Raw genomic sequence first — 24,378 nt, 5'->3', positions numbered from 1 at the left:
AGCTACTTCTTGTACTACACAATAGCTACTTATCATTTTTGTATTGTTTGGGTACGATAGACTATAAACCTGAAACTGATATTATTATTAGGTTCTCTGGCAACTGCAAATATAGCATAAAAGAGCCTCTCTCTTATAAACTGCTGTTGGGTGGAGAGAACAACCTCTTCACCCATATCAAACTTTCTGTCTCACCACCTGCAACCCACACGACATCAGATTGCTGCGAGAGAAAGTAAGGTGTCTTTGAACATGTTATTACCACTCCATCCACAAATACTTTTCTTGCTTCAATTATTACTTCCTTGTAACAACTATTACTTACCTGTAGTGATAAATGAATGCAAGTTGAAGGTGTTTTTGAGTTTGAAAAGTTGCAGTAGAGACTTTTGACGGTGAAAAAGCTTACAGCACCTGGTATTCCCAGGCGGTCTCCCATCCAAGTACTAACCAGGCCCGACCCTGCTTAGCTTCCGAGATCGGACGAGATCGGGCGTTCTCAGGGTGGTATGGCCGTAAGCGAGAGAGCACTTTCAATAAGGGCTCTTTATAGTGTACGATGTAGATGACTCCGTTTCTTTTCTTTTTTTATTTGATTTATTTTAAAGTCACTCATTCGCGTCTCAGTTTGCTGTTGGGTGGAGAGAACAACCGCTTCATCCATATCAAACTTTCTGTCTCACCACCTGCAACCCACACGCGCCTCTCCACCTCTTGGGATTACTAACACTTAATGACATCTTACTCTGCTTAATTTGACAAAATATTTAAAAAGGCACGTTGCACGCTGCATCTTAGCTTCTTGCTTTATTTTCATGCCACATCAATAAAACACTTGACATACAGCAGACTGCTGCGAGAGAAAGTAAGGTGTCTTTGAACAGGCTATTACCACTTCATCCACATATACTTTTCTTGCTTCAATTATTACTTCGTTAAAAACAATTCAGAGCAACAATTTAAATGCCGCAACAACTACAAGAGCCACATGTCTGCTCTCTTCTTCTTTGTTCAGGAGTTGGACGCATTACCGCCACCAGCTGAACTGGAGAGAGGGGCCGGCTTCCAACGCGAGCCAGTGAGAGAGCGCGTGAGTGCGTGCGCTCTCTCTCTCTCTCTCTCTCTCTCTCTCTCTGCGTTTACGGCATTTGCTAGACGAGTCTATCAAAGGGGATTTTACACAAGTGCTTGAATTGGAAACTTCAGAACATATCTAGAAATAAAGAACACTGTACACAATCTGAACAAACCTGCAACATCCAATTGTTTGTTGGAGCATCTAAGACGCTCATGTGATAAGTGCAAATGCTACTACTACGACTGTTACGGACAGGAATCATAGTAGTAGTAGTAGCAGTAGTAAGAAAAATAATTAAAAATAATAACGAAATACACGAATAAAAGAATAATCACGAGATTGGTATCATCAAGAAATGTGACTATGATATCTGCTACGTGAAGTCCGTCCATTCTAGAAACATACAGCCTCCGAAATAAATAACTTTATGTAAAAAAAAGTTTCTAAATTAGAAAATAGAATAATAATTGTAGTTTAAAGGAATATGCGAGTGACTGTTTGAATGAATGAATGAATGAATGAATGAAGTGGAAAATAAATAAGGTAGGGATAATTCAGTGATTTGAGCATGAATTTGTGTCGAGGTGATTGATTGCTTGTTGATTTTGTCACATGTGTCTCTGTGTGTGATCTCTGTGTAGTAATAAATGAATGCAAATTGAAGGTGTTTTTGAGTTTGAAAAGTTGCAGTAGAGACTTTTGACGGTGAAAAAGCTTACAGCACCTGGTATTCCCAGGCGGTCTCCCATCCAAGTACTAACCAGGCCCGACCCTGCTTAGCTTCCGAGATCGGACGAGATCGGGCGTTCTCAGGGTGGTATGGCCGTAAGCGAGAGAACAGTTTCAATAAGGGCTCTTTATAGTGTACGATGTAGATGACTCCGTTTCTTTTCTTTTCTTTTTTTATTTGATTCATTTTAAAGTCACTCATTCGCGTCTCAGTTTGCTGTTGGGTGGAGAGAACAACCGCTTCATCCATATCAAACTTTCTGTCTCACCACCTGCAACCCACACGCGCCTCTCCACCTCTTGGGATTACTAACACTTAATGACATCTTACTCTGCTTAATTTGACAAAATATTTAAACAGGCACGTTGCACGCTGCATCTTAGCTTCTTGCTTTATTTTCATGCCACATCAATAAAACACTTGACATAACACAGCAGATTGCTGCGAGAGAAAGTAAGGTGTCTTTGAACAGGCTATTACCACTTCATCCACAAAAACTTTTCTTGCTTCAATTATTACTTCGTTAAAAACAATTCAGAGCAACAATTTAAATGCCGCAACAACTACAAGAGCCACATGTCTGCTCTCTTCTTCTTTGTTCAGGAGTTGGACGCATTACCGCCACCAGCTGAACTGGAGAGAGGGGCCGGCTTCCAACGCGAGCCAGTGAGAGAGCGCGTGAGTGCGTGCGCTCTCTCTCTCTCTCTCTCTCTCTCTCTCTCTGCGTTTACGGCATTTGCTAGACGAGTCTATCAAAGGGGATTTTACACAAGTGCTTGAATTGGAAACTTCAGAACATATCTAGAAATAAAGAACACTGTACACAATCTGAACAAACCTGCAACATCCAATTGTTTGTTGGAGCATCTAAGACGCTCATGTGATAAGTGCAAATGCTACTACTACGACTGTTACGGACAGGAATCATAGTAGTAGTAGTAGCAGTAGTAAGAAAAATAATTAAAAATAATAACGAAATACACGAATAAAAGAATAATCACGAGATTGGTATCATCAAGAAATGTGACTATGATATCTGCTACGTGAAGTCCGTCCATTCTAGAAACATACAGCCTCCGAAATAAATAACTTTATGTAAAAAAAAGTTTCTAAATTAGAAAATAGAATAATAATTGTAGTTTAAAGGAATATGCGAGTGACTGTTTGAATGAATGAATGAATGAATGAATGAATGAATGAAGTGGAAAATAAATAAGGTAGGGATAATTCAGTGATTTGAGCATGAATTTGTGTCGAGGTGATTGATTGCTTGTTGATTTTGTCACATGTGTCTCTGTGTGTGATCTCTGTGTAGTAATAAATGAATGCAAGTTGAAGGTGTTTTTGAGTTTGAAAAGTTGCAGTAGAGACTTTTGACGGTGAAAAAGCTTACAGCACCTGGTATTCCCAGGCGGTCTCCCATCCAAGTACTAACCAGGCCCGACCCTGCTTAGCTTCCGAGATCGGACGAGATCGGGCGTTCTCAGGGTGGTATGGCCGTAAGCGAGAAAGCAGTTTCAATAAGGGCTCTTTATAGTGTACGATGTAGATGACTCCGTTTCTTTTCTTTTTTTATTTGATTTATTTTAAAGTCACTCATTCGCGTCTCAGTTTGCTGTTGGGTGGAGAGAACAACCGCTTCATCCATATCAAACTTTCTGTCTCACCACCTGCAACCCACACGCGCCTCTCCACCTCTTGGGATTACTAACACTTAATGACATCTTACTCTGCTTAATTTGACAAAATATTTAAACAGGCACGTTGCACGCTGCATCTCAGCTTCTTGCTTTATTTTCATGCCACATCAATAAAACACTTGACATAAGACAGAAGATTGCTGCGAGAGAAAGTAAGGTGTTTTTGAACAGGCTATTACCACTTCATCCACAAATACTTTTCTTGCTTCAATTATTACTTCGTTAAAAACAATTCAGAGCAACAATTTAAATGCCGCAACAACTACAAGAGCCACATGTCTGCTCTCTTCTTCTTTGTTCAGGAGTTGGACGCATTACCGCCACCAGCTGAACTGGAGAGTGGGGCCGGCTTCCAACGCGAGCGAGTGAGAGAGCGCGTGAGTGCGTGCGCTCTCTCTCTCTCTCTCTCTCTCTCTCTCTCTCTCTCTCTGCGTTTACAGCATTTGCTAGACGAGTCTATCAAAGGGGATTTTACACAAGTGCTTGAATTGGAAACTTCAGAACATATCTAGAAATAAAGAACACTGTACACAATCTGAAGAAACCTGCAACATCCAATTGTTTGTTGGAGCATCTAAGACGCTCATGTTATAAGTGCAAATGCTACTACTACGACTGTTACGGACAGGAATCATAGTAGTAGTAGTAGCAGTAGTAAGAAAAATAATTAAAAATAATAACGAAATACACGAATAAAAGAATAATCACGAGATTGGTATCATCAAGGAATGTGACTATGATATCTGCTACGTGAAGTCCGTCCATTCTAGAAACATACACCCTCCGAAATAAATAACTTTATGTAAAAAAAAGTTTCTTAATAAGAAAATAGAATAATAATTGTAGTTTAAAGGAATATGCGAGTGATTGTTTGAATGAATAAATGAATGAATGAATGAATGAATGAATGAATGAATGAAGTGGAAAATAAATAAGGTAGGGATAATTCTGTGATTTGAGCATGAATTTTTGTCGAGGTGATTGATTGCTTGTTGATTTTGTCACATGTGTCTCTGTGTGTGATCTCTGTGTAGTAATAAATGAATGCAAGTTGAAGGTGTTTTTGAGTTTGAAAAGTTGCAGTAGAGACTTTTGACGGTGAAAAAGCTTACAGCACCTGGTATTCCCAGGCGGTCTCCCATCCAAGTACTAACCAGGCCCGACCCTGCTTAGCTTCCGAGATCGGACGAGATCGGGCGTTCTCAGGGTGGTATGGCCGTAAGCGAGAGAGCACTTTCAATAAGGGCTCTTTATAGTGTACGATGTAGATGACTCCGTTTCTTTTCTTTTTTTATTTGATTTATTTTAAAGTCACTCATTCGCGTCTCAGTTTGCTGTTGGGTGGAGAGAACAACCGCTTCATCCATATCAAACTTTCTGTCTCACCACCTGCAACCCACACGCGCCTCTCCACCTCTTGGGATTACTAACACTTAATGACATCTTACTCTGCTTAATTTGACAAAATATTTAAACAGGCACGTTGCACGCTGCATCTTAGCTTCTTGCTTTATTTTCATGCCACATCAATAAAACACTTGACATAAGACAGAAGATTGCTGCGAGAGAAAGTAAGGTGTCTTTGAACAGGCTATTACCACTTCATCCACAAATACTTTTCTTGCTTCAATTATTACTTCGTTAAAAACAATTCAGAGCAACAATTTAAATGCCGCAACAACTACAAGAGCCACATGTCTGCTCTCTTCTTCTTTGTTCAGGAGTTGGACGCATTACCGCCACCAGCTGAACTGGAGAGAGGGGCCGGCTTCCAACGCGAGCGAGTGAGAGAGCGCGTGAGTGCGTGCGCTCTCTCTCTCTCTCTCTCTCTCTCTCTCTCTCTCTCTCTGCGTTTACGGCATTTGCTAGACGAGTCTATCAAAGGGGATTTTACACAAGTGCTTGAATTGGAAACTTCAGAACATATCTAGAAATAAAGAACACTGTACACAATCTGAACAAACCTGCAACATCCAATTGTTTGTTGGAGCATCTAAGACGCTCATGTGATAAGTGCAAATGCTACTACTACGACTGTTACGGACAGGAATCATAGTAGTAGTAGTAGCAGTAGTAAGAAAAATAATTAAAAATAATAACGAAATACACGAATAAAAGAATAATCACGAGATTGGTATCATCAAGAAATGTGACTATGATATCTGCTACGTGAAGTCCGTCCATTCTAGAAACATACAGCCTCCGAAATAAATAACTTTATGTAAAAAAAAGTTTCTTAATAAGAAAATAGAATAATAATTGTAGTTTAAAGGAATATGCGAGTGATTGTTTGAATGAATGAATGAATGAATGAATGAAGTGGAAAATAAATAAGGTAGGGATAATTCAGTGATTTGAGCATGAATTTGTGTCGAGGTGATTGATTGCTTGTTGATTTTGTCACATGTGTCTCTGTGTGTGATCTCTGTGTAGTAATAAATGAATGCAAGTTGAAGGTGTTTTTGAGTTTGAAAAGTTGCAGTAGAGACTTTTGACGGTGAAAAAGCTTACAGCACCTGGTATTCCCAGGCGGTCTCCCATCCAAGTACTAACCAGGCCCGACCCTGCTTAGCTTCCGAGATCGGACGAGATCGGGCGTTCTCAGGGTGGTATGGCCGTAAGCGAGAAAGCAGTTTCAATAAGGGCTCTTTATAGTGTACGATGTAGATGACTCCGTTTCTTTTCTTTTTTTATTTGATTTATTTTAAAGTCACTCATTCGCGTCTCAGTTTGCTGTTGGGTGGAGAGAACAACCGCTTCATCCATATCAAACTTTCTGTCTCACCACCTGCAACCCACACGCGCCTCTCCACCTCTTGGGATTACTAACACTTAATGACATCTTACTCTGCTTAATTTGACAAAATATTTAAACAGGCACGTTGCACGCTGCATCTCAGCTTCTTGCTTTATTTTCATGCCACATCAATAAAACACTTGACATAAGACAGAAGATTGCTGCGAGAGAAAGTAAGGTGTTTTTGAACAGGCTATTACCACTTCATCCACAAATACTTTTCTTGCTTCAATTATTACTTCGTTAAAAACAATTCAGAGCAACAATTTAAATGCCGCAACAACTACAAGAGCCACATGTCTGCTCTCTTCTTCTTTGTTCAGGAGTTGGACGCATTACCGCCACCAGCTGAACTGGAGAGAGGGGCCGGCTTCCAACGCGAGCGAGTGAGAGAGCGCGTGAGTGCGTGCGCTCTCTCTCTCTCTCTCTCTCTCTCTCTCTCTGCGTTTACAGCATTTGCTAGACGAGTCTATCAAAGGGGATTTTACACAAGTGCTTGAATTGGAAACTTCAGAACATATCTAGAAATAAAGAACACTGTACACAATCTGAACAAACCTGCAACATCCAATTGTTTGTTGGAGCATCTAAGACGCTCATGTTATAAGTGCAAATGCTACTACTACGACTGTTACGGACAGGAATCATAGTAGTAGTAGTAGCAGTAGTAAGAAAAATAATTAAAAATAATAACGAAATACACGAATAAAAGAATAATCACGAGATTGGTATCATCAAGGAATGTGACTATGATATCTGCTACGTGAAGTCCGTCCATTCTAGAAACATACACCCTCCGAAATAAATAACTTTATGTAAAAAAAAGTTTCTTAATAAGAAAATAGAATAATAATTGTAGTTTAAAGGAATATGCGAGTGATTGTTTGAATGAATAAATGAATGAATGAATGAATGAATGAATGAATGAATGAATGAAGTGCAAAATAAATAAGGTAGGGATAATTCTGTGATTTGAGCATGAATTTTTGTCGAGGTGATTGATTGCTTGTTGATTTTGTCACATGTGTCTCTGTGTGTGATCTCTGTGTAGTAATAAATGAATGCAAGTTGAAGGTGTTTTTGAGTTTGAAAAGTTGCAGTAGAGACTTTTGACGGTGAAAAAGCTTACAGCACCTGGTATTCCCAGGCGGTCTCCCATCCAAGTACTAACCAGGCCCGACCCTGCTTAGCTTCCGAGATCGGACGAGATCGGGCGTTCTCAGGGTGGTATGGCCGTAAGCGAGAGAGCACTTTCAATAAGGGCTCTTTATAGTGTACGATGTAGATGACTCCGTTTCTTTTCTTTTTTTATTTGATTTATTTTAAAGTCACTCATTCGCGTCTCAGTTTGCTGTTGGGTGGAGAGAACAACCGCTTCATCCATATCAAACTTTCTGTCTCACCACCTGCAACCCACACGCGCCTCTCCACCTCTTGGGATTACTAACACTTAATGACATCTTACTCTGCTTAATTTGACAAAATATTTAAACAGGCACGTTGCACGCTGCATCTTAGCTTCTTGCTTTATTTTCATGCCACATCAATAAAACACTTGACATACAGCAGATTGCTGCGAGAGAAAGTAAGGTGTCTTTGAACAGGCTATTACCACTTCATCCACATATACTTTTCTTGCTTCAATTATTACTTCGTTAAAAACAATTCAGAGCAACAATTTAAATGCCGCAACAACTACAAGAGCCACATGTCTGCTCTCTTCTTCTTTGTTCAGGAGTTGGACGCATTACCGCCACCAGCTGAACTGGAGAGAGGGGCCGGCTTCCAACGCGAGCGAGTGAGAGAGCGCGTGAGTGCGTGCGCTCTCTCTCTCTCTCTCTCTCTCTCTCTCTCTCTGCGTTTACAGCATTTGCTAGACGAGTCTATCAAAGGGGATTTTACACAAGTGCTTGAATTGGAAACTTCAGAACATATCTAGAAATAAAGAACACTGTACACAATCTGAACAAACCTGCAACATCCAATTGTTTGTTGGAGCATCTAAGACGCTCATGTGATAAGTGCAAATGCTACTACTACGACTGTTACGGACAGGAATCATAGTAGTAGTAGTAGCAGTAGTAAGAAAAATAATTAAAAATAATAACGAAATACACGAATAAAAGAATAATCACGAGATTGGTATCATCAAGAAATGTGACTATGATATCTGCTACGTGAAGTCCGTCCATTCTAGAAACATACAGCCTCCGAAATAAATAACTTTATGTAAAAAAAAGTTTCTAAATTAGAAAATAGAATAATAATTGTAGTTTAAAGGAATATGCGAGTGACTGTTTGAATGAATGAATGAATGAATGAATGAATGAAGTGGAAAATAAATAAGGTAGGGATAATTCAGTGATTTGAGCATGAATTTGTGTCGAGGTGATTGATTGCTTGTTGATTTTGTCACATGTGTCTCTGTGTGTGATCTCTGTGTAGTAATAAATGAATGCAAGTTGAAGGTGTTTTTGAGTTTGAAAAGTTGCAGTAGAGACTTTTGACGGTGAAAAAGCTTACAGCACCTGGTATTCCCAGGCGGTCTCCCATCCAAGTACTAACCAGGCCCGACCCTGCTTAGCTTCCGAGATCGGACGAGATCGGGCGTTCTCAGGGTGGTATGGCCGTAAGCGAGAAAGCAGTTTCAATAAGGTCTCTTTATAGTGTACGATGTAGATGACTCCGTTTCTTTTCTTTTCTTTTTTTCTTTTATTTATTTTAAAGTCACTCATTCGCGTCTCAGTTTGCTGTTGGGTGGAGAGAACAACCGCTTCATCCATATCAAACTTTCTGTCTCACCACCTGCAACCCACACGCGCCTCTCCACCTCTTGGGATTACTAACACTTAATGACATCTTACTCTGCTTAATTTGACAAAATATTTAAACAGGCACGTTGCACGCTGCATCTCAGCTTCTTGCTTTATTTTCATGCCACATCAATAAAACACTTGACATAAGACAGAAGATTGCTGCGAGAGAAAGTAAGGTGTTTTTGAACAGGCTATTACCACTTCATCCACAAATACTTTTCTTGCTTCAATTATTACTTCGTTAAAAACAATTCAGAGCAACAATTTAAATGCCGCAACAACTACAAGAGCCACATGTCTGCTCTCTTCTTCTTTGTTCAGGAGTTGGACGCATTACCGCCACCAGCTGAACTGGAGAGTGGGGCCGGCTTCCAACGCGAGCGAGTGAGAGAGCGCGTGAGTGCGTGCGCTCTCTCTCTCTCTCTCTCTCTCTCTCTCTGCGTTTACAGCATTTGCTAGACGAGTCTATCAAAGGGGATTTTACACAAGTGCTTGAATTGGAAACTTCAGAACATATCTAGAAATAAAGAACACTGTACACAATCTGAACAAACCTGCAACATCCAATTGTTTGTTGGAGCATCTAAGACGCTCATGTTATAAGTGCAAATGCTACTACTACGACTGTTACGGACAGGAATCATAGTAGTAGTAGTAGCAGTAGTAAGAAAAATAATTAAAAATAATAACGAAATACACGAATAAAAGAATAATCACGAGATTGGTATCATCAAGAAATGTGACTATGATATCTGCTACGTGAAGTCCGTCCATTCTAGAAACATACACCCTCCGAAATAAATAACTTTATGTAAAAAAAAGTTTCTTAATAAGAAAATAGAATAATAATTGTAGTTTAAAGGAATATGCGAGTGATTGTTTGAATGAATGAATGAATGAATGAATGAATGAATGAATGAATGAATGAATGAATGAATGGAAGATAAATAAGGTAGGGATAATTCTGTGATTTGAGCATGAATTTGTGTCGAGGTGATTGATTGCTTGTTGATTTTGTCACATGTGTCTCTGTGTGTGATCTCTGTGTAGTAATAAATGAATGCAAGTTGAAGGTGTTTTTGAGTTTGAAAAGTTGCAGTAGAGACTTTTGACGGTGAAAAAGCTTACAGCACCTGGTATTCCCAGGCGGTCTCCCATCCAAGTACTAACCAGGCCCGACCCTGCTTAGCTTCCGAGATCGGACGAGATCGGGCGTTCTCAGGGTGGTATGGCCGTAAGCGAGAGAGCACTTTCAATAAGGGCTCTTTATAGTGTACGATGTAGATGACTCCGTTTCTTTTCTTTTTTTATTTGATTTATTTTAAAGTCACTCATTCGCGTCTCAGTTTGCTGTTGGGTGGAGAGAACAACCGCTTCATCCATATCAAACTTTCTGTCTCACCACCTGCAACCCACACGCGCCTCTCCACCTCTTGGGATTACTAACACTTAATGACATCTTACTCTGCTTAATTTGACAAAATATTTAAACAGGCACGTTGCACGCTGCATCTTAGCTTCTTGCTTTATTTTCATGCCACATCAATAAAACACTTGACATACAGCAGATTGCTGCGAGAGAAAGTAAGGTGTCTTTGAACAGGCTATTACCACTTCATCCACATATACTTTTCTTGCTTCAATTATTACTTCGTTAAAAACAATTCAGAGCAACAATTTAAATGCCGCAACAACTACAAGAGCCACATGTCTGCTCTCTTCTTCTTTGTTCAGGAGTTGGACGCATTACCGCCACCAGCTGAACTGGAGAGAGGGGCCGGCTTCCAACGCGAGCGAGTGAGAGAGCGCGTGAGTGCGTGCGCTCTCTCTCTCTCTCTCTCTCTCTCTCTCTGCGTTTACAGCATTTGCTAGACGAGTCTATCAAAGGGGATTTTACACAAGTGCTTGAATTGGAAACTTCAGAACATATCTAGAAATAAAGAACACTGTACACAATCTGAACAAACCTGCAACATCCAATTGTTTGTTGGAGCATCTAAGACGCTCATGTTATAAGTGCAAATGCTACTACTACGACTGTTACGGACAGGAATCATAGTAGTAGTAGTAGCAGTAGTAAGAAAAATAATTAAAAATAATAACGAAATACACGAATAAAAGAATAATCACGAGATTGGTATCATCAAGAAATGTGACTATGATATCTGCTACGTGAAGTCCGTCCATTCTAGAAACATACACCCTCCGAAATAAATAACTTTATGTAAAAAAAAGTTTCTTAATAAGAAAATAGAATAATAATTGTAGTTTAAAGGAATATGCGAGTGATTGTTTGAATGAATAAATGAATGAATGAATGAATGAATGAAGTGGAAAATAAATAAGGTAGGGATAATTCTGTGATTTGAGCATGAATTTGTGTCGAGGTGATTGATTGCTTGTTGATTTTGTCACATGTGTCTCTGTGTGTGATCTCTGTGTAGTAATAAATGAATGCAAGTTGAAGGTGTTTTTGAGTTTGAAAAGTTGCAGTAGAGACTTTTGACGGTGAAAAAGCTTACAGCACCTGGTATTCCCAGGCGGTCTCCCATCCAAGTACTAACCAGGCCCGACCCTGCTTAGCTTCCGAGATCGGACGAGATCGGGCGTTCTCAGGGTGGTATGGCCGTAAGCGAGAAAGCAGTTTCAATAAGGGCTCTTTATAGTGTACGATGTAGATGACTCCGTTTCTTTTCTTTTTTTATTTGATTTATTTTAAAGTCACTCATTCGCGTCTCAGTTTGCTGTTGGGTGGAGAGAACAACCGCTTCATCCATATCAAACTTTCTGTCTCACCACCTGCAACCCACACGCGCCTCTCCACCTCTTGGGATTACTAACACTTAATGACATCTTACTCTGCTTAATTTGACAAAATATTTAAACAGGCACGTTGCACGCTGCATCTTAGCTTCTTGCTTTATTTTCATGCCACATCAATAAAACACTTGACATACAGCAGATTGCTGCGAGAGAAAGTAAGGTGTCTTTGAACAGGCTATTACCACTTCATCCACATATACTTTTCTTGCTTCAATTATTACTTCGTTAAAAACAATTCAGAGCAACAATTTAAATGCCGCAACAACTACAAGAGCCACATGTCTGCTCTCTTCTTCTTTGTTCAGGAGTTGGACGCATTACCGCCACCAGCTGAACTGGAGAGAGGGGCCGGCTTCCAACGCGAGCGAGTGAGAGAGCGCGTGAGTGCGTGCGCTCTCTCTCTCTCTCTCTCTCTCTCTCTGCGTTTACGGCATTTGCTAGACGAGTCTATCAAAGGGGATTTTACACAAGTGCTTGAATTGGAAACTTCAGAACATATCTAGAAATAAAGAACACTGTACACAATCTGAACAAACCTGCAACATCCAATTGTTTGTTGGAGCATCTAAGACGCTCATGTGATAAGTGCAAATGCTACTACTACGACTGTTACGGACAGGAATCATAGTAGTAGTAGTAGCAGTAGTAAGAAAAATAATTAAAAATAATAACGAAATACACGAATAAAAGAATAATCACGAGATTGGTATCATCAAGAAATGTGACTATGATATCTGCTACGTGAAGTCCGTCCATTCTAGAAACATACAGCCTCCGAAATAAATAACTTTATGTAAAAAAAAGTTTCTAAATTAGAAAATAGAATAATAATTGTAGTTTAAAGGAATATGCGAGTGACTGTTTGAATGAATGAATGAATGAATGAATGAATGAATGAATGAATGAATGAATGAAGTGGAAAATAAATAAGGTAGGGATAATTCAGTGATTTGAGCATGAATTTGTGTCGAGGTGATTGATTGCTTGTTGATTTTGTCACATGTGTCTCTGTGTGTGATCTCTGTGTAGTAATAAATGAATGCAAGTTGAAGGTGTTTTTGAGTTTGAAAAGTTGCAGTAGAGACTTTTGACGGTGAAAAAGCTTACAGCACCTGGTATTCCCAGGCGGTCTCCCATCCAAGTACTAACCAGGCCCGACCCTGCTTAGCTTCCGAGATCGGACGAGATCGGGCGTTCTCAGGGTGGTATGGCCGTAAGCGAGAGAACAGTTTCAATAAGGGCTCTTTATAGTGTACGATGTAGATGACTCCGTTTCTTTTCTTTTCTTTTTTTATTTGATTTATTTTAAAGTCACTCATTCGCGTCTCAGTTTGCTGTTGGGTGGAGAGAACAACCGCTTCATCCATATCAAACTTTCTGTCTCACCACCTGCAACCCACACGCGCCTCTCCACCTCTTGGGATTACTAACACTTAATGACATCTTACTCTGCTTAATTTGACAAAATATTTAAACAGGCACGTTGCACGCTGCATCTTAGCTTCTTGCTTTCTTTTCATGCCACATCAATAAAACACTTGACATAACACAGCAGATTGCTGCGAGAGAAAGTAAGGTGTCTTTGAACAGGCTATTACCACTTCATCCACAAAAACTTTTCTTGCTTCAATTATTACTTCGTTAAAAACAATTCAGAGCAACAATTTAAATGCCGCAACAACTACAAGAGCCACATGTCTGCTCTCTTCTTCTTTGTTCAGGAGTTGGACGCATTACCGCCACCAGCTGATCTGGAGAGTGGGGCCGGCTTCCAACGCGAGCGAGTGAGAGAGCGCGTGAGTGCGTGCGCTCTCTCTGTCTCTCTCTCTCTCTCTCTCTTTCTCTCTCTCTCTTTCTCTCTCTCTCTCTCTCTCTCTCTGCGTTTACAGCATTTGCTAGACGAGTCTATCAAAGGGGATTTTACACAAGTGCTTGAATTGGAAACTTCAGAACATATCTAGAAATAAAGAACACTACACAATCTGAACAAACCTGCAACATCCAATTGTTTGTTGGAGCATCTAAGACGCTCATGTTATAAGTGCAAATGCTACTACTACGACTGTTACGGACAGGAATCATAGTAGTAGTAGTAGCAGTAGTAAGAAAAATAATTAAAAATAATAACGAAATTCACGAATAAAAGAATAATCACGAGATTGGTATCATCAAGAAATGTGACTATGATATCTGCTACGTGAAGTCCGTCCATTCTAGAAACATACACCCTCCGAAATAAATAACTTTATGTAAAAAAAAGTGACTATGATATCTGCTACGTGAAGTCCGTCCATTCTAGAAACATACAGCCTCCGAAATAAATAACTTTCTGTAAAAAAAAGTTTCTTTATAAGAAAATAGAATAATAATTGTAGTTTAAAGGAATATGCGAGTGATTGTTTGAATGAATGAATGAATGAATGAATGAATGAATGAATGAATGAATGAATGAAGTGGAAAATGAATAAGGTAGGGATAATTCTGTGATTTGAGCATGAATTTGTGTCGAGGTGATTGATTGCTTGTTGATTTTGTCAGATGTGTCTCTGTGTGTGATCTCTGTGTAGTAATAAATGAATGCAAGTTGAAGGTGTTTTTGAGTTTGAAAAGTTGCAGTAGAGACTTTTGACGGTGAAAAAGCTTACAGCACCGGGTATTCCCAGGCGGTCTCCCATCCAAGTACTAACCAGGCCCGACCCTCCTTAGCTTCCGAGATCGGGCGTTCTCAGGGTGGTATGGCCGTTAGCGAGAAAGCAGTTTCAATGAGGGCTCTTTATAGTGTACGATGTAGATGACTCCGTTCCTTTTCTTTTCTTTTTTTATTTTATTTATTTTAAAGTCACTCATTCGCGTCTCAGTTTGCTGTTGGGTGGAGAGAACAACCGCTTCATCCATATCAAACTTTCTGTCTCACCACCTGCAACCCACACGCGCCTCTCCACCTCTTGGGATTACTAACACTTAATGACATCTTACTCTGCTTAATTTGACAAAATATTTAAACAGGCACGTTGCACGCTGCATCTCAGCTTCTTGCTTTATTTTCATGCCACATCAAAAAAACACTTGACATAAGACAGAAGATTGCTGCGAGAGAAAGTAAGGTGTCTTTGAACAGGCTATTACCACTTCATCCACAAATACTTCTCTTGCTTCAATTATTACTTCGTTAAAAACAATTCAGAGCAACAATTTAAATGCCGCAACAACTACAAGAGCCACATGTCTGCTCTCTTCTTCTTTGTTCAGGAGTTGGACGCATTACCGCCACCAGCTGATCTGGAGAGTGGGGCCGGCTTCCAACGCGAGCGAGTGAGAGAGCGCGTGAGTGCGTGCGCGCTCTCTCTCTCTCTCTCTCTCTCTCTCTCTCTCTCTGCGTTTACAGCATTTGCTAGACGAGTCTATCAAAGGGGATTTTACACAAGTGCTTGAATTGGAAACTTCAGAACATATCTAGAAATAAAGAACACTGTACACAATCTGAACAAACCTGCAACATCCAATTGTTTGTTGGAGCATCTAAGACGCTCATGTTATAAGTGCAAATGCTACTACTACGACTGTTACGGACAGGAATCATAGTAGAAGAAGTAGCAGTAGTAAGAAAAATAATTAAAAATAATAACGAAATACACGAATAAAAGAATAATCACGAGATTGGTATCATCAAGAAATGTGACTATGATATCTGCTACGTGAAGTCCGTCCATTCTAGAAACATACACCCTCCGAAATGAATAACTTTATGTAAAAAAAAGTTTCTTCATAAGAAAATAGAATAATAATTGTATTTTAATGGAATATGCGAGTGATTGTTTGAATGAATGAATGAATGAATGAATGAATGAAGTGGAAAATAAATAAGGTAGGGATAATTCTGTGATTTGAGCATGAATTTGTGTCGAGGTGATTGATTGCTTGTTGATTTTGTCACATGTGTCTCTGTGTGTGATCTCTGTGTAGTAATAAATGAATGCAAGTTGAAGGTGTTTTTGAGTTTGAAAAGTTGCAGTAGAGACTTTTGACGGTGAAAAAGCTTACAGCACCTGGTATTCCCAGGCGGTCTCCCATCCAAGTACTAACCAGGCCCGACCCTGCTTAGCTTCCGAGATCGGACGAGATCGGGCGTTCTCAGGGTGGTATGGCCGTAAGCGAGAGAGCACTTTCAATAAGGGCTCTTTATAGTGTACGATGTAGATGACTCCGTTTCTTTTCTTTTTTTATTTGATTTATTTTAAAGTCACTCATTCGCGTCTCAGTTTGCTGTTGGGTGGAGAGAACAACCGCTTCATCCATATCAAACTTTCTGTCTCACCACCTGCAACCCACACGCGCCTCTCCACCTCTTGGGATTACTAACACTTAATGACATCTTACTCTGCTTAATTTGACAAAATATTTAAACAGGCACGTTGCACGCTGCATCTTAGCTTCTTGCTTTCTTTTCATGCCACATCAATAAAACACTTGACATACAGCAGATTGCTGCGAGAGAAAGTAAGGTGTCTTTGAACAGGCTATTACCACTTCATCCACATATACTTTTCTTGCTTCAATTATTACTTCGTTAAAAACAATTCAGAGCAACAATTTAAATGCCGCAACAACTACAAGAGCCACATGTCTGCTCTCTTCTTCTTTGTTCAGGAGTTGGACGCATTACCGCCACCAGCTGATCTGGAGAGTGGGGCCGGCTTCCAACGCGAGCGAGTGAGAGAGCGCGTGAGTGCGTGCGCTCTCTCTGTCTCTCTCTCTCTCTCTCTCTTTCTCTCTCTCTCTTTCTCTCTCTCTCTCTCTCTCTCTCTCTGCGTTTACAGCATTTGCTAGACGAGTCTATCAAAGGGGATTTTACACAAGTGCTTGAATTGGAAACTTCAGAACATATCTAGAAATAAAGAACACTACACAATCTGAACAAACCTGCAACATCCAATTGTTTGTTGGAGCATCTAAGACGCTCATGTTATAAGTGCAAATGCTACTACTACGACTGTTACGGACAGGAATCATAGTAGTAGTAGTAGCAGTAGTAAGAAAAATAATTAAAAATAATAACGAAATTCACGAATAAAAGAATAATCACGAGATTGGTATCATCAAGAAATGTGACTATGATATCTGCTACGTGAAGTCCGTCCATTCTAGAAACATACACCCTCCGAAATAAATAACTTTATGTAAAAAAAAGTGACTATGATATCTGCTACGTGAAGTCCGTCCATTCTAGAAACATACAGCCTCCGAAATAAATAACTTTCTGTAAAAAAAAGTTTCTTTATAAGAAAATAGAATAATAATTGTAGTTTAAAGGAATATGCGAGTGATTGTTTGAATGAATGAATGAATGAATGAATGAATGAATGAATGAATGAATGAAGTGGAAAATGAATAAGGTAGGGATAATTCTGTGATTTGAGCATGAATTTGTGTCGAGGTGATTGATTGCTTGTTGATTTTGTCAGATGTGTCTCTGTGTGTGATCTCTGTGTAGTAATAAATGAATGCAAGTTGAAGGTGTTTTTGAGTTTGAAAAGTTGCAGTAGAGACTTTTGACGGTGAAAAAGCTTACAGCACCGGGTATTCCCAGGCGGTCTCCCATCCAAGTACTAACCAGGCCCGACCCTCCTTAGCTTCCGAGATCGGGCGTTCTCAGGGTGGTATGGCCGTTAGCGAGAAAGCAGTTTCAATGAGGGCTCTTTATAGTGTACGATGTAGATGACTCCGTTCCTTTTCTTTTCTTTTTTTATTTTATTTATTTTAAAGTCACTCATTCGCGTCTCAGTTTGCTGTTGGGTGGAGAGAACAACCGCTTCATCCATATCAAACTTTCTGTCTCACCACCTGCAACCCACACGCGCCTCTCCACCTCTTGGGATTACTAACACTTAATGACATCTTACTCTGCTTAATTTGACAAAATATTTAAACAGGCACGTTGCACGCTGCATCTCAGCTTCTTGCTTTATTTTCATGCCACATCAAAAAAACACTTGACATAAGACAGAAGATTGCTGCGAGAGAAAGTAAGGTGTCTTTGAACAGGCTATTACCACTTCATCCACAAATACTTCTCTTGCTTCAATTATTACTTCGTTAAAAACAATTCAGAGCAACAATTTAAATGCCGCAACAACTACAAGAGCCACATGTCTGCTCTCTTCTTCTTTGTTCAGGAGTTGGACGCATTACCGCCACCAGCTGATCTGGAGAGTGGGGCCGGCTTCCAACGCGAGCGAGTGAGAGAGCGCGTGAGTGCGTGCGCGCTCTCTCTCTCTCTCTCTCTCTCTCTCTCTCTCTCTCTGCGTTTACAGCATTTGCTAGACGAGTCTATCAAAGGGGATTTTACACAAGTGCTTGAATTGGAAACTTCAGAACATATCTAGAAATAAAGAACACTGTACACAATCTGAACAAACCTGCAACATCCAATTGTTTGTTGGAGCATCTAAGACGCTCATGTTATAAGTGCAAATGCTACTACTACGACTGTTACGGACAGGAATCATAGTAGAAGAAGTAGCAGTAGTAAGAAAAATAATTAAAAATAATAACGAAATACACGAATAAAAGAATAATCACGAGATTGGTATCATCAAGAAATGTGACTATGATATCTGCTACGTGAAGTCCGTCCATTCTAGAAACATACACCCTCCGAAATGAATAACTTTATGTAAAAAAAAGTTTCTTCATAAGAAAATAGAATAATAATTGTATTTTAATGGAATATGCGAGTGATTGTTTGAATGAATGAATGAATGAATGAATGAATGAATGAATGAATGAATGAAGTGGAAAATAAATAAGGTAGGGATAATTCTGTGATTTGAGCATGAATTTGTGTCGAGGTGATTGATTGCTTGTTGATTTTGTCACATGTGTCTCTGTGTGTGATCTCTGTGTAGTAATAAATGAATGCAAGTTGAAGGTGTTTTTGAGTTTGAAAAGTTGCAGTAGAGACTTTTGACGGTGAAAAAGCTTACAGCACCTGGTATTCCCAGGCGGTCTCCCATCCAAGTACTAACCAGGCCCGACCCTGCTTAGCTTCCGAGATCGGACGAGATCGGGCGTTCTCAGGGTGGTATGGCCGTAAGCGAGAGAGCACTTTCAATAAGGGCTCTTTATAGTGTACGATGTAGATGACTCCGTTTCTTTTCTTTTTTTATTTGATTTATTTTAAAGTCACTCATTCGCGTCTCAGTTTGCTGTTGGGTGGAGAGAACAACCGCTTCATCCATATCAAACTTTCTGTCTCACCACCTGCAACCCACACGCGCCTCTCCACCTCTTGGGATTACTAACACTTAATGACATCTTACTCTGCTTAATTTGACAAAATATTTAAACAGGCACGTTGCACGCTGCATCTTAGCTTCTTGCTTTATTTTCATGCCACATCAATAAAACACTTGACATACAGCAGATTGCTGCGAGAGAAAGTAAGGTGTCTTTGAACAGGCTATTACCACTTCATCCACATATACTTTTCTTGCTTCAATTATTACTTCGTTAAAAACAATTCAGAGCAACAATTTAAATGCCGCAACAACTACAAGAGCCACATGTCTGCTCTCTTCTTCTTTGTTCAGGAGTTGGACGCATTACCGCCACCAGCTGAACTGGAGAGAGGGGCCGGCTTCCAACGCGAGCCAGTGAGAGAGCGCGTGAGTGCGTGCGCTCTCTCTCTCTCTCTCTCTCTCTCTCTGCGTTTACGGCATTTGCTAGACGAGTCTATCAAAGGGGATTTTACACAAGTGCTTGAATTGGAAACTTCAGAACATATCTAGAAATAAAGAACACTGTACACAATCTGAACAAACCTGCAACATCCAATTGTTTGTTGGAGCATCTAAGACGCTCATGTGATAAGTGCAAATGCTACTACTACGACTGTTACGGACAGGAATCATAGTAGTAGTAGTAGCAGTAGTAAGAAAAATAATTAAAAATAATAACGAAATACACGAATAAAAGAATAATCACGAGATTGGTATCATCAAGAAATGTGACTATGATATCTGCTACGTGAAGTCCGTCCATTCTAGAAACATACAGCCTCCGAAATAAATAACTTTATGTAAAAAAAAGTTTCTAAATTAGAAAATAGAATAATAATTGTAGTTTAAAGGAATATGCGAGTGACTGTTTGAATGAATGAATGAATGAATGAATGAATGAATGAATGAATGAAGTGCAAAATAAATAAGGTAGGGATAATTCAGTGATTTGAGCATGAATTTGTGTCGAGGTGATTGATTGCTTGTTGATTTTGTCACATGTGTCTCTGTGTGTGATCTCTGTGTAGTAATAAATGAATGCAAGTTGAAGGTGTTTTTGAGTTTGAAAAGTTGCAGTAGAGACTTTTGACGGTGAAAAAGCTTACAGCACCTGGTATTCCCAGGCGGTCTCCCATCCAAGTACTAACCAGGCCCGACCCTGCTTAGCTTCCGAGATCGGACGAGATCGGGCGTTCTCAGGGTGGTATGGCCGTAAGCGAGAAAGCAGTTTCAATAAGGTCTCTTTATAGTGTACGATGTAGATGACTCCGTTTCTTTTCTTTTCTTTTTTTCTTTTATTTATTTTAAAGTCACTCATTCGCGTCTCAGTTTGCTGTTGGGTGGAGAGAACAACCGCTTCATCCATATCAAACTTTCTGTCTCACCACCTGCAACCCACACGCGCCTCTCCACCTCTTGGGATTACTAACACTTAATGACATCTTACTCTGCTTAATTTGACAAAATATTTAAACAGGCACGTTGCACGCTGCATCTCAGCTTCTTGCTTTATTTTCATGCCACATCAATAAAACACTTGACATAAGACAGAAGATTGCTGCGAGAGAAAGTAAGGTGTTTTTGAACAGGCTATTACCACTTCATCCACAAATACTTTTCTTGCTTCAATTATTACTTCGTTAAAAACAATTCAGAGCAACAATTTAAATGCCGCAACAACTACAAGAGCCACATGTCTGCTCTCTTCTTCTTTGTTCAGGAGTTGGACGCATTACCGCCACCAGCTGAACTGGAGTGAGGGGCCGGCTTCCAACGCGAGCGAGTGAGAGAGCGCGTGAGTGCGTGCGCTCTCTCTCTCTCTCTCTCTCTCTCTCTCTCTGCGTTTACAGCATTTGCTAGACGAGTCTATCAAAGGGGATTTTACACAAGTGCTTGAATTGGAAACTTCAGAACATATCTAGAAATAAAGAACACTGTACACAATCTGAACAAACCTGCAACATCCAATTGTTTGTTGGAGCATCTAAGACGCTCATGTTATAAGTGCAAATGCTACTACTACGACTGTTACGGACAGGAATCATAGTAGTAGTAGTAGCAGTAGTAAGAAAAATAATTAAAAATAATAACGAAATACACGAATAAAAGAATAATCACGAGATTGGTATCATCAAGGAATGTGACTATGATATCTGCTACGTGAAGTCCGTCCATTCTAGAAACATACACCCTCCGAAATAAATAACTTTATGTAAAAAAAAGTTTCTTAATAAGAAAATAGAATAATAATTGTAGTTTAAAGGAATATGCGAGTGATTGTTTGAATGAATAAATGAATGAATGAATGAATGAATGAATGAATGAATGAATGAATGAATGAATGAAGTGCAAAATAAATAAGGTAGGGATAATTCTGTGATTTGAGCATGAATTTGTGTCGAGGTGATTGATTGCTTGTTGATTTTGTCACATGTGTCTCTGTGTGTGATCTCTGTGTAGTAATAAATGAATGCAAGTTGAAGGTGTTTTTGAGTTTGAAAAGTTGCAGTAGAGACTTTTGACGGTGAAAAAGCTTACAGCACCTGGTATTCCCAGGCGGTCTCCCATCCAAGTACTAACCAGGCCCGACCCTGCTTAGCTTCCGAGATCGGACGAGATCGGGCGTTCTCAGGGTGGTATGGCCGTAAGCGAGAGAGCACTTTCAATAAGGGCTCTTTATAGTGTACGATGTAGATGACTCCGTTTCTTTTCTTTTTTTATTTGATTTATTTTAAAGTCACTCATTCGCGTCTCAGTTTGCTGTTGGGTGGAGAGAACAACCGCTTCATCCATATCAAACTTTCTGTCTCACCACCTGCAACCCACACGCGCCTCTCCACCTCTTGGGATTACTAACACTTAATGACATCTTACTCTGCTTAATTTGACAAAATATTTAAACAGGCACGTTGCACGCTGCATCTTAGCTTCTTGCTTTATTTTCATGCCACATCAATAAAACACTTGACATACAGCAGATTGCTGCGAGAGAAAGTAAGGTGTCTTTGAACAGGCTATTACCACTTCATCCACATATACTTTTCTTGCTTCAATTATTACTTCGTTAAAAACAATTCAGAGCAACAATTTAAATGCCGCAACAACTACAAGAGCCACATGTCTGCTCTCTTCTTCTTTGTTCAGGAGTTGGACGCATTACCGCCACCAGCTGAACTGGAGAGAGGGGCCGGCTTCCAACGCGAGCCAGTGAGAGAGCGCGTGAGTGCGTGCGCTCTCTCTCTCTCTCTCTCTCTCTCTGCGTTTACGGCATTTGCTAGACGAGTCTATCAAAGGGGATTTTACACAAGTGCTTGAATTGGAAACTTCAGAACATATCTAGAAATAAAGAACACTGTACACAATCTGAACAAACCTGCAACATCCAATTGTTTGTTGGAGCATCTAAGACGCTCATGTGATAAGTGCAAATGCTACTACTACGACTGTTACGGACAGGAATCATAGTAGTAGTAGTAGCAGTAGTAAGAAAAATAATTAAAAATAATAACGAAATACACGAATAAAAGAATAATCACGAGATTGGTATCATCAAGAAATGTGACTATGATATCTGCTACGTGAAGTCCGTCCATTCTAGAAACATACAGCCTCCGAAATAAATAACTTTATGTAAAAAAAAGTTTCTAAATTAGAAAATAGAATAATAATTGTAGTTTAAAGGAATATGCGAGTGACTGTTTGAATGAATGAATGAATGAATGAATGAATGAATGAATGAATGAAGTGGAAAATAAATAAGGTAGGGATAATTCAGTGATTTGAGCATGAATTTGTGTCGAGGTGATTGATTGCTTGTTGATTTTGTCACATGTGTCTCTGTGTGTGATCTCTGTGTAGTAATAAATGAATGCAAGTTGAAGGTGTTTTTGAGTTTGAAAAGTTGCAGTAGAGACTTTTGACGGTGAAAAAGCTTACAGCACCTGGTATTCCCAGGCGGTCTCCCATCCAAGTACTAACCAGGCCCGACCCTGCTTAGCTTCCGAGATCGGACGAGATCGGGCGTTCTCAGGGTGGTATGGCCGTAAGCGAGAGAACAGTTTCAATAAGGGCTCTTTATAGTGTACGATGTAGATGACTCCGTTTCTTTTCTTTTCTTTTTTTATTTGATTTATTTTAAAGTCACTCATTCGCGTCTCAGTTTGCTGTTGGGTGGAGAGAACAACCGCTTCATCCATATCAAACTTTCTGTCTCACCACCTGCAACCCACACGCGCCTCTCCACCTCTTGGGATTACTAACACTTAATGACATCTTACTCTGCTTAATTTGACAAAATATTTAAACAGGCACGTTGCACGCTGCATCTTAGCTTCTTGCTTTCTTTTCATGCCACATCAATAAAACACTTGACATAACACAGCAGATTGCTGCGAGAGAAAGTAAGGTGTCTTTGAACAGGCTATTACCACTTCATCCACAAAAACTTTTCTTGCTTCAATTATTACTTCGTTAAAAACAATTCAGAGCAACAATTTAAATGCCGCAACAACTACAAGAGCCACATGTCTGCTCTCTTCTTCTTTGTTCAGGAGTTGGACGCATTACCGCCACCAGCTGATCTGGAGAGTGGGGCCGGCTTCCAACGCGAGCGAGTGAGAGAGCGCGTGAGTGCGTGCGCTCTCTCTGTCTCTCTCTCTCTCTCTCTCTCTCTCTCTCTCTCTGCGTTTACAGCATTTGCTAGACGAGTCTATCAAAGGGGATTTTACACAAGTGCTTGAATTGGAAACTTCAGAACATATCTAGAAATAAAGAACACTACACAATCTGAACAAACCTGCAACATCCAATTGTTTGTTGGAGCATCTAAGACGCTCATGTTATAAGTGCAAATGCTACTACTACGACTGTTACGGACAGGAATCATAGTAGTAGTAGTAGCAGTAGTAAGAAAAATAATTAAAAATAATAACGAAATTCACGAATAAAAGAATAATCACGAGATTGGTATCATCAAGAAATGTGACTATGATATCTGCTACGTGAAGTCCGTCCATTCTAGAAACATACACCCTCCGAAATAAATAACTTTATGTAAAAAAAAGTGACTATGATATCTGCTACGTGAAGTCCGTCCATTCTAGAAACATACAGCCTCCGAAATAAATAACTTTCTGTAAAAAAAAGTTTCTTTATAAG

General features: G+C 39.8%; 15 non-coding genes and 2 pseudogenes across 15 annotated transcripts; all 17 read right to left on the bottom strand.

Annotated features, from left to right (window-relative positions):
• Positions 1-402: 402 nt before the first annotated feature.
• On the bottom strand, positions 403-521 carry LOC131358418 (5S ribosomal RNA). The gene has a single exon (XR_009205419.1). It is a non-coding gene; the product is annotated as a 5S ribosomal RNA (ribosomal RNA).
• Positions 522-1,790: 1,269 nt separating this feature from the next.
• On the bottom strand, positions 1,791-1,909 carry LOC131358417 (5S ribosomal RNA). Its single transcript, XR_009205418.1, has one exon. It is a non-coding gene; the product is annotated as a 5S ribosomal RNA (ribosomal RNA).
• A 1,285-nt stretch (positions 1,910-3,194) lies between these two features.
• Positions 3,195-3,313, bottom strand: LOC131358416 (5S ribosomal RNA). Its single transcript, XR_009205417.1, has one exon. It is a non-coding gene; the product is annotated as a 5S ribosomal RNA (ribosomal RNA).
• Positions 3,314-4,613: 1,300 nt separating this feature from the next.
• On the bottom strand, positions 4,614-4,732 carry LOC131358415 (5S ribosomal RNA). Its single transcript, XR_009205416.1, has one exon. It is a non-coding gene; the product is annotated as a 5S ribosomal RNA (ribosomal RNA).
• A 1,280-nt stretch (positions 4,733-6,012) lies between these two features.
• Positions 6,013-6,131, bottom strand: LOC131358414 (5S ribosomal RNA). The gene has a single exon (XR_009205415.1). It is a non-coding gene; the product is annotated as a 5S ribosomal RNA (ribosomal RNA).
• A 1,296-nt stretch (positions 6,132-7,427) lies between these two features.
• On the bottom strand, positions 7,428-7,546 carry LOC131358412 (5S ribosomal RNA). Its single transcript, XR_009205413.1, has one exon. It is a non-coding gene; the product is annotated as a 5S ribosomal RNA (ribosomal RNA).
• A 1,275-nt stretch (positions 7,547-8,821) lies between these two features.
• On the bottom strand, positions 8,822-8,940 carry LOC131358411 (5S ribosomal RNA). Its single transcript, XR_009205412.1, has one exon. It is a non-coding gene; the product is annotated as a 5S ribosomal RNA (ribosomal RNA).
• A 1,302-nt stretch (positions 8,941-10,242) lies between these two features.
• On the bottom strand, positions 10,243-10,361 carry LOC131358410 (5S ribosomal RNA). The gene has a single exon (XR_009205411.1). It is a non-coding gene; the product is annotated as a 5S ribosomal RNA (ribosomal RNA).
• A 1,275-nt stretch (positions 10,362-11,636) lies between these two features.
• Positions 11,637-11,755, bottom strand: LOC131358409 (5S ribosomal RNA). The gene has a single exon (XR_009205410.1). It is a non-coding gene; the product is annotated as a 5S ribosomal RNA (ribosomal RNA).
• Positions 11,756-13,044: 1,289 nt separating this feature from the next.
• LOC131358408 (5S ribosomal RNA) lies at positions 13,045-13,163 on the bottom strand. Its single transcript, XR_009205409.1, has one exon. It is a non-coding gene; the product is annotated as a 5S ribosomal RNA (ribosomal RNA).
• Positions 13,164-14,582: 1,419 nt separating this feature from the next.
• Positions 14,583-14,691, bottom strand: LOC131358484 (5S ribosomal RNA; annotated as a pseudogene).
• Positions 14,692-15,978: 1,287 nt separating this feature from the next.
• On the bottom strand, positions 15,979-16,097 carry LOC131358407 (5S ribosomal RNA). The gene has a single exon (XR_009205408.1). It is a non-coding gene; the product is annotated as a 5S ribosomal RNA (ribosomal RNA).
• A 1,409-nt stretch (positions 16,098-17,506) lies between these two features.
• Positions 17,507-17,615, bottom strand: LOC131358483 (5S ribosomal RNA; annotated as a pseudogene).
• Positions 17,616-18,920: 1,305 nt separating this feature from the next.
• Positions 18,921-19,039, bottom strand: LOC131358406 (5S ribosomal RNA). Its single transcript, XR_009205407.1, has one exon. It is a non-coding gene; the product is annotated as a 5S ribosomal RNA (ribosomal RNA).
• A 1,281-nt stretch (positions 19,040-20,320) lies between these two features.
• On the bottom strand, positions 20,321-20,439 carry LOC131358405 (5S ribosomal RNA). The gene has a single exon (XR_009205406.1). It is a non-coding gene; the product is annotated as a 5S ribosomal RNA (ribosomal RNA).
• A 1,313-nt stretch (positions 20,440-21,752) lies between these two features.
• LOC131358404 (5S ribosomal RNA) lies at positions 21,753-21,871 on the bottom strand. Its single transcript, XR_009205405.1, has one exon. It is a non-coding gene; the product is annotated as a 5S ribosomal RNA (ribosomal RNA).
• A 1,279-nt stretch (positions 21,872-23,150) lies between these two features.
• Positions 23,151-23,269, bottom strand: LOC131358403 (5S ribosomal RNA). The gene has a single exon (XR_009205404.1). It is a non-coding gene; the product is annotated as a 5S ribosomal RNA (ribosomal RNA).
• Positions 23,270-24,378: the final 1,109 nt, after the last annotated feature.

Source organism: Hemibagrus wyckioides, linkage group LG08 (genome assembly GCF_019097595.1).
Source record: "Hemibagrus wyckioides isolate EC202008001 linkage group LG08, SWU_Hwy_1.0, whole genome shotgun sequence".
NCBI classification, from domain to species: domain Eukaryota; kingdom Metazoa; phylum Chordata; class Actinopteri; order Siluriformes; family Bagridae; genus Hemibagrus; species Hemibagrus wyckioides.
Note: the sequence above shows the minus strand (reverse complement) of the source record. Positions and strands in the feature narration are given on the sequence as shown.